The 13,267-nt window shown below is 43.7% G+C and overlaps 1 protein-coding gene and 1 pseudogene across 18 annotated transcripts in view; both read left to right on the top strand.

Annotated features, from left to right (window-relative positions):
- The window catches only part of Aak1 (AP2 associated kinase 1), a 161,111-nt gene that overhangs the window by 51,646 nt on the left and 96,198 nt on the right, over nt 1-13,267 (top strand). Inside the window, exon 1 of one of the 18 annotated variants that reach the window (XM_037203883.1) lies at nt 682-1,668. The exons of the other annotated variants lie outside the window; for them this stretch is intronic. The gene's annotated coding sequence lies outside the window, so the exon portion shown is untranslated. Of the gene's footprint in view, nt 1-681; nt 1,669-13,267 lie in introns of those variants that run through there. 18 annotated transcript variants of the gene reach the window in all.
- LOC114682155 lies at nt 9,839-9,948 on the top strand (annotated as a pseudogene).

The raw sequence follows: 13,267 nt of genomic DNA, 5'->3' as shown, positions 1-13,267 counted from the left end.
CCATCCTTGGGCCAGAAGTAACCATTTTTTCCCCATTGATTAAGTATAGGGAAAAACACTCAGAAAAGTGTAGTGTGTTAGTGCCCTAGACATTCAGTAGAGTTTGTCTGTTTTAATCACTTTACTGATGTGAGGACTGAGATAACTGAGCAGATCCACATGCCCTAACTCAGTTTTGGTGGCACATGCCTGACATCTCTGCATTCAGGAGGCTGAGTCAGGAAGATTTTTCTTGTTTGAGTTCCAGACCAATGTGGCCTATATAAGCAGCCCTGTCTAAAACACAAACAAATGTATTAACCAAGACTCTTGATGGTCACAGGAAGGTTCCTCTCCTTAATTAGACTTAACAGTGGGTGGGAGTGGGGTCGGAAAGGCAAAAGGCAGTGTCTCTCAGGAAACTGGAAGTTGTGCTGACACTAGCTTGAGAAGGTCTGATGTTAGGAAACCAGAGCGAGCTGTCTGAGTTCCTGGTCCTGGTATGTTGTATATTCCTACAGTTTCCTATTTCTCGTTAGCTTGCTCTTTCAGTCAGCATGGTGGCTGTGCAGCTCCTGTTCTTCCTTGTTGTCAGGCTCTGCTGCCGGCAGAGATGGAGGCCAGCCCATTTCATGTTCCAGGGCAAGAGAATGAGAGGGGCCGTTTGTGGGCACATGTCCCTAATGGCATTATTTAACTCACTGTGCCTGGATGCTTGGGCAGTTATGTCTGTCTCCTCTCTGTTCTGAGAGTGTATTCAAACTAGTGTTCTAGAAGAAAAAGGAGATGGCTCTGGAGCGCAGTATGGTAGTGAGTACAGGCAGAATAAGCCGACATGGAAATCATGCTTTGGCGATAGCTCAGACATTAGGGAGTGGAATTGCTGAGGGCAGGCTGTGGGGTAGCTGGCAGTCACATTCACAGCCACAATGAGAAAGGAAGCGAAGCTGGGGAGAGAGATAGGAGGGGATGATATCTAGGGCAGAGTTTACAGTCTCTGTAAAAATTCCAAGTGGAAATTCCAGCAGATCAATGAGAAATGTGCAGATCTTGCCTTTGGTTGTCAGTATTAGTAATGCCATGAAAGTTTGCTTAAGTGCTTTAAGGCTGGGGTCACTCAAGGAGTGTTGTGGAGTGAAATAAGATGCCTCTTAACTGAGTCCTGAAGAGACAGTAACTCTTAGGGAATAGAAAAGATAGGGCCCTCCAGAGATGAAGTGAGCAGAGGGACTGGAGGAAGGCAGAACACTCCAAAGTAGAGTGGTGGAAGCATGCCAGTGAAAACCCTTGCACGCCTACCATCGGAGAGGGTATTTGGAAAGTGTGCCCTGGACTGAGCCCCAAGGATTGTAAGAGGTTTCTAAATGCCCGAGGGGGGAGGTGTAATCAAGAAGAGTGAATGGGGCACAAGAACCCAGGCAATTAAAAATGTTTGCTTGTGAAGAGAAGAAAGGAACAGAGGTTTCAAGTTGGGTCAAGAGAGGAATAATGAGATTTGTTTTTTCCTTTTTTAGGTCAGAGAGCCATGGATCCTGTGTAAATATTAGTGAGCAAGAGGAAGCGGGAGGGGAACAATTAAGAAGTACAAGAGAAGGGAACAGTGCCTGGAGTGAAGTTCCTAAAGGAGGCATGATGGATGGGCTCTAGAGACTGAACAAGGGATGCAGGGTTTCTAAGGCGAAGTGCAAGGTAGGGACGCTGCTTATAGTCAGGACTTTAAAAAATTTGAACAGTTAGCAGTTTGGGGGATAGAGAGTGGGGAGTGAAATTCCTTTTTGCTATTGAGACTTTTAGAAATGACTTCATTGACCCTGGATGCAATTTTGAGTGTGTAAGCAGTAGCAGTGGTGTGCAGGTCAGGGAGCAGGGAGAAGGTGAGGACTTGGGAATGGGATCTCATTGCATTTGAACTCTGTTCTGAGCCAGGTTGCTGATGCACTTAGTGTTGGACTCTCGGGTTTCCTTAGCATTGCATCACTAATTTTAATGAAGCCGACTTCTACCTCAGTCAGCATCTCTTAATAGACAACATTCAGAGAAAAATCTAAAGACATCTTTGTGTGTGTGTGTGTGTGTGTGTGTGTGTGTGTGTGTGTGTAGTTTCATAGAAAATATTTTTCATCCCTCTTTTTTACATACTCTTCCTAATGTGACTCCATTGGATGTGTGCATGGTCTGATTTTCATCTAATTCTACCCGTTTTAACTTTATCTGAAACTCTTGATTTATGACAATTATTTACTTTTTGAAAGCTGAGAAGCCAGGAGGCTGTGTTCCTTCTATAGCCCCAGGAAGAGAGGAGGAGGAGGAGGAGGAGGAGGAGAGGAGAGGAGGAATGCAATAGATTCTAAATCTTCTTCCCTAACTGCCCCTCCATAAGCTCACTCCACACTGGAACTCTGAATCTCTCAGCATGCTTTTATGATGATAAAAGTAGAAGGGTTAGAGAAGTAGAAAACTGGAAAAAAAGAGTTCCATCTTGACATCTCAGGCTTCCTTGGACACAGTGTTGGCCCCCATCCGAGGGTGCTGCTCTTGCTTTCGATCCCTCCTGTGGAAACAAACATGGGAAGGATAAGAAGAGGTCTTGCAGCCAGGTGGTGGTGGCTCACGCCTTTAATCCCAGCACTTGGGAGACAGAGGGAGGCAGATCTCTGTGAGTTTGAGGCCAGCCTGGTCTACAGAACGAGTTCCAGGACAGGCACCAAAACTGCACAGAGAAACCCTGTCTAGGAAAGGAGAAAAAAAAAAAAAAAGGAAGAGGTCTTGCTAGCACTTTGGCTCTTTTCACCACAATGTGGATTACCCTGCCTTCTGCTGTTACAGCCAACACAGAGGGCAGAAGAGGGACTGGAACCAGGATGCCTGTGACTCAACATGAAGTCTCTTCTATAGTCTGCTCTGAAAAATGTAGTGGATGGTAGAACATGATCCGCCCAAAGCCAGCACACAAGTAGTTATTTGACACTCCCCCCATTGTCACTCAGCTTTCCCTGTCCTTGAGGTGAGGGTAATCTAGAATGCATACATCAGAGGGAATGTTAGCTACCGTTTCTCCCTCACGTGGGGCAGTAAATCACACTCAGGATTCTAGTTCTTTGCCTGTGCAGTGGGCTGCACAGTGGCCCAAACTAAGTCAGACAACAGAAAATTCAGTGAATTTCTTGCCCTGTTGTGTTTCATTTTGTGTGGTGGATGTTGGATAGGAAAGTCAATTGACTGATAGGACTGTCAGCTGGGTGTGCTGAAGGGTACTTTGGAAGCATATCTCCTGGATTGACTTTAGGAAATGAGCCTGTTGGGCACAGCCCAACGCAAAGCCCAATAGCGTTGGGCACACACCAGGTTTTGGGCAGAAGACTGGGGTTCTTTGGCTCATTGCAAACCTGTGGTTGGCTCTCTGGCCAGAAGTTTAATAATACTTGCCTCCCAGGCTTGTCATGAGGATTCGATTAGACAATACACATGAAAGTGGCTGTTACAGAGCTGAGTTTCAACAGTGCTATTTTTGAATGCCCTAAACAGATACGCTGAAAAGAGGCTGGAAGATATGCAGGCCCACTGAGGGACGGGCCATGTGGCCTTAGCACCACAGAGCAATCTTGTCAGTGAGGCTAAGCTGAAACTAATTCTTCTTTTAAAGACTTTATTTATTCTTATGTGTATTCGTGTTTTGTCTGTAAGTATGATATGTGCTCCATGTCAGTGCTCAGTGCCCAGGGAGGCCAGAGGAGGGAATCAGATCTCCTGGAATTAGAATTACATATGGTTGTAGCTACCATGTCTGTGCTGGGAATCAAACCTGAGTCATCTGCAAGAGCAGCCAGTGCTCTTAACCACTGAAGCACTTCTCCAGTCCCTGGGAAAGATTTATTGTTATTTTGTGGTGGGGTGTTTTGAGACAGAGTATCACTATACAGACTTGCCTGGCCTAGAGCTTGGTATGTAGACTAGGCTGGCTTCAAACTCAGAGAGATGTGCCTGCCTCTGTCTCCTGAGTACTGGATTAAAGGCATGTGCTACCACACCAGCTGGAACATTCTTTTTCTTTTATCTTTTTTTTTTTTTTTCCCCAGACAAGGTTTCTTTGTGTAGCCCTGTATGCTGTGAAACTAGACCTGTAGACCAGGCCAGCCTGGAACTCACAGAGATCTATGCCTGCCTCTGTCTCCTGAGTGCTAGGATCTGGGATTAAGGTGTGTGCCACCACTGCTCAGTGTGTTTTTCTTTTTTGATCCCTGAAAATCACCAAGAAAGGGAGATGGGCTAATGGAGTAGTGTGAGGAGAACCTTGTAGGAGCTGTGGCCCTGTCAAATTTGGGGTTGAGAAAGAATCTCTATACCAGATTCCTCTCCTATCTGACTGTTCTTCATTCTTCGTTCCTACTTAGTGCTACCAGCAGCAGGCAAGTATTGGTCCACTCACTGCCAGACCACGGTGGAACACATATTCCATGAAGTTAGTTAGGTGGAATGATAATAAGCATGGAAACAAATTAGTGCAAAAACTTCATAATAAACAAAATATGTGAACTTAAAGTAAAGTCAGTCAGTAACAGTGCTGTTCCCAGCCATAATGGATGGAAACAGACCAGAGGAAAAATCCATACAAACCCCAGCTTTATCTAAATGTATTTAGATGACTAAGTTTATTTTGATGACTGTTTGGGGGCATTCCTCGAAATTTTTACCTGCCTTGGCTAAGTACACCATCTGCACCGGCCTAGTCCCAGCCTTGGTTTTATAGCAAAGACAGGGGGCGTTTCCTTGGAGTAACCCCACTCATTAGATCTTGTTTGGAGATAACAGCTCCCCTGAAGATGGAGGGCAATTCTTGGGACCCTTTTCCTCCTGCTGGGTTGCCTCAGCTAGCCTTGATGTGAGGGTTTGTATCTGGTCTTAAATCTTGCTATGCCTTGTTTGGTTGGTGTGCCTGAGAGGCCAGTACTTTTCTTGGGGGAGAAGGGCATGGGGGAAGAGGAGAGGTGGGGAGGGACTGGGAGGAGTAGGGGGAGAGAAAGCTTTGGTTGGAGGGTATTGTATGAGAGAATAAAAAAATGGAGGACAAGTTTTTGTTTAAAAACAAACCAATTTTTTTACGATGACATAAATATGATGTATGGTCATTGCTGAAAGTAGAGAAAAAGGTGCCGGTGAGATGGCTCACCAGGTAACAGTGCTTGCTTGCCTCACAAGCCTGATGACTTGAGTTCAACCCTCGGACCCATGTGGGAAGAAGAGAATCTCCTTTCAGAAGTTGCTCTCTGATTTCCATGTGTGCCTGGAACATGTGCACACGTGCACCCCCCCCCCCCACACACACACACACACACACACACACACACACACACACACACACACACACACACACACCACAAAACACAAAAGATAAAAAACCAGAAAAGGATAAGGAAGAAGAAAATATCCACAAGGCAGGGCTTCTCTGTGTAGTTTTGGAGCCTGTCCTGGATCTCACTCTGTAGACTAGGCTGGCCTCGAACTCGCAGAGATCCACCTGGCTCTGCCTTCCGAGTGCTGGGACTAAAGGCGTGCGCCACTACTACTACTACCACCACCACCACCACCACCACCACCACCACCACCACCACCACCACCACACCACCACCACCACCACCACCACCACCACCCGGCTTCTGCAGGTAAATTATTCTAAGAATTTTTTGTGTGTGTTTTGGTTAGAATTTTTATGTTTTTATTTTTTGCCTTTTGCAGCACACATTGTTACATAGCCATGTTTGTGATAAACAGAACATTGTTTTCTTCCTTTTGACTAATATATCAAGAACATGCCAACATATTTACATTGTTTAGGATTTTACTTGTTTTAAACTTAATTAAAAAAATCTTTTATTCTTTGACAACATGAACTTTACTTTTTAACCAAAAAAAAATTATAGGACTATTTTTATGTTTATAGGTTTTTATCTGTGTTTTGTACATATTCCACTGATATTTCAGATAATCTTTTTTTTTTTTTTTTTTTTTTTGAGACAGGGGTCTCATGTAGTTTAGGTTGGCTTTGAACTCACTATATAGCCAAGAATGACCTTGAACTTCTGATCTTCCTGCTTCTACCCTCCCCCGCCCCCATATGCTAGGATTACAGGCATACACCACTACACCCTGTTTATGTGGTGTTGGGAGTTGAAACCAGGGCCTCATGCATGAGATTATCATCTTAAGATAGCATTCTAGAAGTGGAATTTTGAGGTCAGAGGGGTTCTTAGGCTTCTCACACACATGGCCTGTTGCTTTCCGGGTACCCATCAGCTGCCCTTTCTAGCAGGCCTACCGGCCTGTTTGAGGACTGCTGGTTGGTGACCAGTACAGTGTGGAGGCCTCAGCTCCCATTCCTCCTTCTCCTTCCCCTTGAGCACCTTGACTCTGGTGCTGGACATTCTGGAAGAAGTCTGCTGGGAACTTCTGATCTTCTTCAGATTGGCTTCCTTGTTTGGCATGAACTTTATTTATTAATCCCTGAGGTATCTTGGTTTTCCTGGCCTCTGTCCTGGTTTTGGAGTGAGTGAGCGCTTTCCTAATTTAGTTTCACATACTTTACCCCAGGTTTTCTAACTACTGTACACTGACCTCCAGGCCTCCTTCTTAGCAGGTTTTTGGTTTTGTTTTGTTTTGTCTGTTTTTAGGCCCCTGGGACTCTGGTTAGTGGAAGACCCGCCCCCCTTTTAAGCCCTGTTCTTGGATTGGTGCTTGTTCTTTGTCAGTCATGATGAGTTCATGCTCATCTGATTTCTAGGCTGCCTGAGCTCTGCTTCTGTGAAGCTTGCTGTCTTTTATGTTTGGTTTGGAGCCCGAGTCAGGTGTGATCTGAGCTGTGCCTTTGAGGCTCTAGGAGTGTCCATCCTGGAGCTTTTGCTTCTGGAATCCCGCTGGGAGCCAGAATCACGTCTCAGGATGGTTTCTTTTCCTGTCTCAGCTCCTGCTTCCTCTGGAGTTACTTTCAAAGTTTCTCTTTTCCCTTGAGGAGTGTCCTAACCTTTTAGGGATTCTGTGGCACAATGTGAAAGGACCACATGGAGGCTGGTGCTCAGGGTGACTGCTCTGCTCTGTTCACAGAAGGCCAAAACTAGAGGAACCACTTGCTTCTCATACAGATTGAAGGAGCCACTCAACACTCAATAATCAAGAGAAAAATATTTATGTGTAGTATTTAACAAATAAAACTATTACACAAAACCATGGTGAACAAAATCTCAGAACTTAATGATAATAACCACCAGTAACAGGTCTGTGCCCGCATATTGATGGCCCTGCCAAGTCCCAGGGAAGTGTGCCATTCTCTTCACCCTCACTCACCAGGAGAAACAGCTTATCAGGTGTGGCTGATGTGCTCCCAATCATTTCTGGAGACAACCCTTGCTTGAGAGGCTGGGTTTTTATAACGTGATATGAAAGATTCTAACCTGTGCTTTTCTTCTGCCTGGAAGGCTAAATCCTATTTTCTGTTAATTCTTTCTGATAACCCAGTTAAACAGCTAAACACTTCTCATATATGTGTCTAACTAAAACATAATAATTGCACACAGGCACACAAGTAGTAAAGGTGCTTGTGGCTAAGCCTGACCTTCACCTGAGTTTGATGCCTGGGACCCTTAGGATGGAAAGAGAGAACCAAACCACAAGCTGTCTTCTGATCTCCCCACACTTTGTGGCATGTACCATACTAAAGTAGGTAAAACCACACACACACATACACACACACACACACACACACACACACACACACACACACACACAACGTAGCAAAAATTTAAAAACTAATTACATGTAGCTATAAGGTGTAGTGATGCGTTGGTACATGATTATAGTGTCTGGTAGGCAGATCAGAGTGACTGGTGTATTTATTACCTAAAACAGGAAGCCTTGTTTTGTGTTGGAAGCATTATATATCTCTCCTATCATTTTGAACTGTCTCCCACTTGCGAACCCTGATCTGCATAACAACACAGACCATTGACAGTTCCTATCACTACTTCCTTCCCAGGAGATTTGGGCCATTTTTCTTCTTTATGTCTGTATGTTACTATAAGTTTATTCTATGTGAATCTACTTAAAAATTCTAACTCAAAAAAAAATTCTAACTCATCTAGTGCAATTTTTAATAAGTCTATTCTAGTACTCAGTTCTTGACTTTTTGTGAAAGGAATTTGTAATTGCTAAAATTATTAAAACTGCCGTATATTTTGCAAACACTGGTTCAAGGTATCTTAGGGATGCAAGGAACAAAGTTTATTTTGAATTAGATTAAGGGAAAAGTAATGTACTGGATAAATATGGGAGAGCCTTCTAGAACACAACAGTAGGAAGTATAACTAGATTTTTGTGAATTTTGCAAAGTTACTAGGTGGTTCTTGTGTCTGCTTCTTTCCCTTTGAAGCCTCTCTTTCAGAGTACATCTTCCAAGTGTCTATCCCCGCCCCACCCTTTTTTTTTTCCCCAGAAATCTCTTATTTGTAGAATATGCTTATTTGAGAGCACAGCAATGATTGACTGTAGCCACCAGCCACATTGGTGGGGTTGTACAGTGCCATCTGATTATAGTTCCTGGATCATTACTTCACATTCTCAAGGGAGAGCATGGACCAGCTCTCCCTTCCTGGCTCAATTAACTGTGGAATGGGGATCACCTGACAAAGTGTATCTAAACATGGTCTCAGCATAGGATAGAGTATGGTAAACTAGACCAATGTATTTCCTACAGTGGTTAAAATAAAGCATCCTTGTCCCCAAGAGAATCCAATCCCAGTCTGGAGAGAAGTGGGTCTGACCAGAGGAGGAGAGTCAAGGTGGGTGTGGGGTGGACTGTATTCTGTTGGATGTCCTAGCTTGAGCCACCCTTGGATTTAGAGCTACAGTTTTACAAGGTGCAGAGAGGTCAGGCTCTCTGACAGAGAGCATATGCAAAAAGATTCTGCCAGACACTCTTGGGCTTGTGTGAATGTGGATGTCATCTTGCAAATGGTAAAGAGCTAGAGGAGAATTTTAAGTGGAGAAACATTTGTTTTTAATCTATCAAACATTTGTTAGTTATCTGTCATAGGATCCTTCTGGGCCCTAAGGATCCTAAGATAAATTAATTCTTGCCCCTACCCCTTTGGAAGCATACTCAGCATGTAGTCTTGTCTAGCCTGAAACTCACTATGTAAACCAGGTTGGCCTTGAACTCGAGATGTGCCTGCCTCTGCCTCTGGAGTGCTGGGATTAATGGCATGCACCACCACTGCCCTGGCCTCTTCTTCCCTTTTTATTTTCTTTGGTGATTTATTTTTCAGATACTTCACTTGGAAGATAGTCTACAGTGCTGCTTTCAAGGTGTTCAAAGATCTTAAACCCATGTAAAATACCAAGAACTGTTTCTACAGAGTGGTTCCTTCTTTGCCCTGGCTTTAATTTATTCCAGTTATCACAACACATTTTGATTAAAAACAAACAGAAGGATCAGCCAAATGTGGAGTCATAAGAAAACTAGAGTGGCAGGGGAAGGTCAGATTTTATAGAAGAGGTGTTAGTTTAAACGTTTACAAAGGAAACATTGGACACTGGATATCCCAGCCAGTGGGAATGCTGTGGGTGAACCTACTGGGGAAAGGCTGAAAAGGGTTTTCATTCTGAAGGAGAGTGGTGGGGAGGAGACGGTGAGGGACTGGAGAGCATTGGGAGACAGGAGGACAGAGAAGAACTCAAATCATAAACACTCTTAGGTCAAGTGTGAGACCGCAGGCCTGTAATCCTGGCTGTCCTAATGCTTGGTAGGCTGAGACAGGAGGATTGAGAGTTTGAGACTAGCTGGGGTACCGAATGATACTCTGCCTCAAAAACAGTCTACAGCTGTACCACCCTGAATGCACCTGATCTTGGAAGCTAAGCAGGGTTGGGCTTGGTTAGTACTTGGATGAGAGACTGCCTGGGAATACCAGGTGCTTGTAGGCTTAAAAAAACAGAAACAAAAACAAAAAACAAACAAATAGCCTGAGATACAGAATGATACAATGTCTCAAAAAATAAGTAAATAAATATAAGAAAGAAAGAAAAAAGAATCATTGATTCTATTTATGTTTGGTTCTAAAGTAGATAAACCTAGGAACAGATTTAGAAAATCAGATTAGTGGTTGCTGCTGGGGAGAATGAGTGGTACTGTCTGGAGAGAGCCCAAGGACTTTCTTATATATTGATGGGGTTTGAGTTGTGTGTATGTATGCATTTCTCAGACCTTATTGAATAGTATCTTAAAGATTCATATATTTCAGTGCAAATAAACCTTATTTATTTCCTACCCCCAAAAGAACCTGTGAACCTTGAGCTTATTAATGAGGGGGTGGGCACAGCCAGCACTGCAGTCTTTAGTCCAAAGCTTTCTAGGCAGGCCATTGGTGCAAGTCCAGGTCTAAAGGCAGAAACCTGGCATTTGATGTTCAAGGCAGCAACACTAGAGAACATATATATGGGCACAGGAGAGTGAAAACCTGAGGAAAGGAGTATCCCCAGCTTATTGGACAGTGCCCTATATTTGGTGTTGACCTTTCCTACCCAGTTCACTGTCCTATACATCACTATTCTTTGTAAACCATACCCAGAAATATACTTTACTAGTTCCATGTTCACCCCCAGTCCAATCAAGTTGATGCCCAAGGGCTGGGAGTGTAGCTCAGTGGCAAAGTATGTTTTTAGTATGCTGGAGGTGCTGGTTCCATTCCCAGCATCAAAAGAGAAAAAACAAAAAACAAAAAAAGGTTGACACTCCAAATTGTATTTAAAACATGTATGCTGAAACAGAGTGAAATGCCCGAGGTCTTCACTGCCTTAGAAGTTAAAGGTAAGAGGAGTTGACGTTTGCATAGATAGATGGTAGAAGTTAAAGAGTGTAGCAGAATCCTAACTGTGGGCCAGAAGTGGTGAGCAGGTGGATGTTTGCAGTATGAGCTTTTCAACTTGTCTTTACAATGATTAAGATTTTATTATTTATTTACTTCTTATTTAGTGTGTGTCAGAGGCATTGGATATCCTGGAGCTCGAGATACAGGCAGTTATGAGCTTCCTGATATGGGTTATGAGAACTAAACTCTGGTCCTCTGCAAGAACAGTATGCACTCTTAATTAACAGCTGAGTCATTTTTTTCTAGCTCTAGGTTTTTTTTTTTTTTTTTTTTTTTAATGATAAGAAAAATAGGGCCCATGGTTCAATGAGTAAAGGCACTTGCTGCCAAGTCTGATGACTTGAGTTTGAGCCCCAGGACCTACCTACAAGGTCGGAGAAAGAACCAATTTACTCAGGTTGTCCTCTGTCCACACAAATGCCATGCACTGGCAAACAAAATGGTTTTTTGTTTTTATTTTTGTGTTTTTAAGATGAGAAAAATATAAAGATATAAAGATTCTACTGTTACACTAAGGAATTTAGCCTTTTGCTTGGGGCTTCATTAATGCTTTTAAGAGATTACTAGATATATATCTTTGAAAAGAAACTTAGGATTCATTTTTTTTCTGGAGGAATAGATATGGCGGGAGCTAAGAGAGGAGTAAGGGATGGAGCTGAAGGAATTCTGAAGTTAGGGTTAGAATGGTTAAGACTTAGTGAACCCAGCTGAGTGATGGCATGAGTTAGGGTGAGAAGAAGAGGGTGAGAAGAAGACCTTGAGCTGGCATGTAGTACTGGATGAAGGACTGTGACTTAGAGACTGGTGGATGAAGGTACTGGGTAGTATGTTCAGGTGACATGAGGCTTAAATGAAAGTTTTAACATGAAGTTAAACTGGAATGAATAGCTAGGAACTAAGAATGTCAGTGCTTTCCAGGAGGACAGCTCATCTCCCGGAGCTAGGAGTGCTGGGCAGAGCAGGATGACCTGGAAGAGGAGACCAGTTGTAATAAAACCAAAAGAACTCAAGGGCTCTACATCACATACCTTTGATGCCATTGCGTGTCCCATCACCTGGCCACTGGACCTAGATCAACACACTGGAAGACACTCTTTCTGGAGCAGTAGTAAGTGTAGCAAGCTGAGAAAGCTTTAAGTAAGTTATTAAGCTGGCATGTTCTAGAATGAACAGTTGGAGCAGAAAAAATGCCAGACAGATTTTATCTTTGCACAGCTCTGAGGATAATGTGAACCAGTAATGTTCACAAGGTCATGGTGGAGCCAGAGCTTGGAGATTTGCCTTTTAGTGGTGGACACGGTTCCTTTAGCTGCCCATTTGGCACACCAGTTACTTCCTAGGAGATTGCCAATGGAGTGGTTCCTTTCTCCTCTAGCTGAGGGTGCTGTGGGACTGACTAAGCATGGAGATGATGATTTCTTTTCCTTAAGTGAAGTAGATTTTCATTTCCAGCACAAGTTTTGTTTTTTGTTTGTTTTTGCAGGAAGGAATCATTTATTGGCAGGACAAGTGTGTGTTAACTGTTTCTGTGAGCTGCACTGTCAGCACACTGCTTGAGCAAGGAAGATGCAGGTGGCCCTTGTCTCATGCTGTCCTTAGGTGCCAGGGTGGGCAGAGAAGTGTTTTCCCCTTTGGGAAACTTTCTCATCTTCCCACAAAGAGGGCATTCTACACAGGGTTTCTCTGTGTTGCCCTGACTATCCTGTAACTCACTCTGTAGACCAGGCTGGCCTCGAACTCAGTGATCTGCTGCCTCTGCTTCCTGAGTGTTGGGATTAAAGATGTGTGCCACCACCTGGCAAGAAGTCATTCTTAAGTTTGGCCCTTCTACTGAATTCTAGATTCTGAGAGACTGGAAGCCTAAGATGAGGTAGATATCTTTGTTGGTGCTCTGCTGTTTTGGTTTGGAAGCCTTTATAGGGTTAGGAAGACAAAGCACATGAGCACTTGCTATGTGGCAGACACAGGGCTGGGTGACAGGGATGTCACAGTGAATCAATCATCATGTCTGCCCTTGGCAGTTTATAGTGTACAGGGGAAGAAGGGATCGGACTAGGAATCATCCACTGAAGCATTTAATTACACTTTTGTTTCAAAAAAAAAAAAAAAAAAAAAAGGATGCTGGACATACCAAGTGACTGGTGACAGGACAACCAGAGAAGGCTTAGCCAAGGAAGGAACTTCAAGAAACTTACGATGATAAGTAGGAGCTGGTTGTGCCAAGAGAGAAGCATATGCCAAGGGCACAACACTGAGGAAGCAGGAAGGCTCTTACTGGGATAGGGGTGTATGAGTAAGGGTCGGAAGGCTGTAGTGTCTCCAGAAAGTGAGAGAGAGGACATCTGTTTGAACCTTGCAGGCCACAGGCAGTGGGC

This window comes from Peromyscus leucopus, chromosome 3 (genome assembly GCF_004664715.2).
Source record: "Peromyscus leucopus breed LL Stock chromosome 3, UCI_PerLeu_2.1, whole genome shotgun sequence".
In the NCBI taxonomy this organism is placed as follows: Eukaryota; Metazoa; Chordata; class Mammalia; order Rodentia; family Cricetidae; genus Peromyscus; species Peromyscus leucopus.
This window is presented reverse-complemented; position numbering and strand designations above follow the sequence as displayed.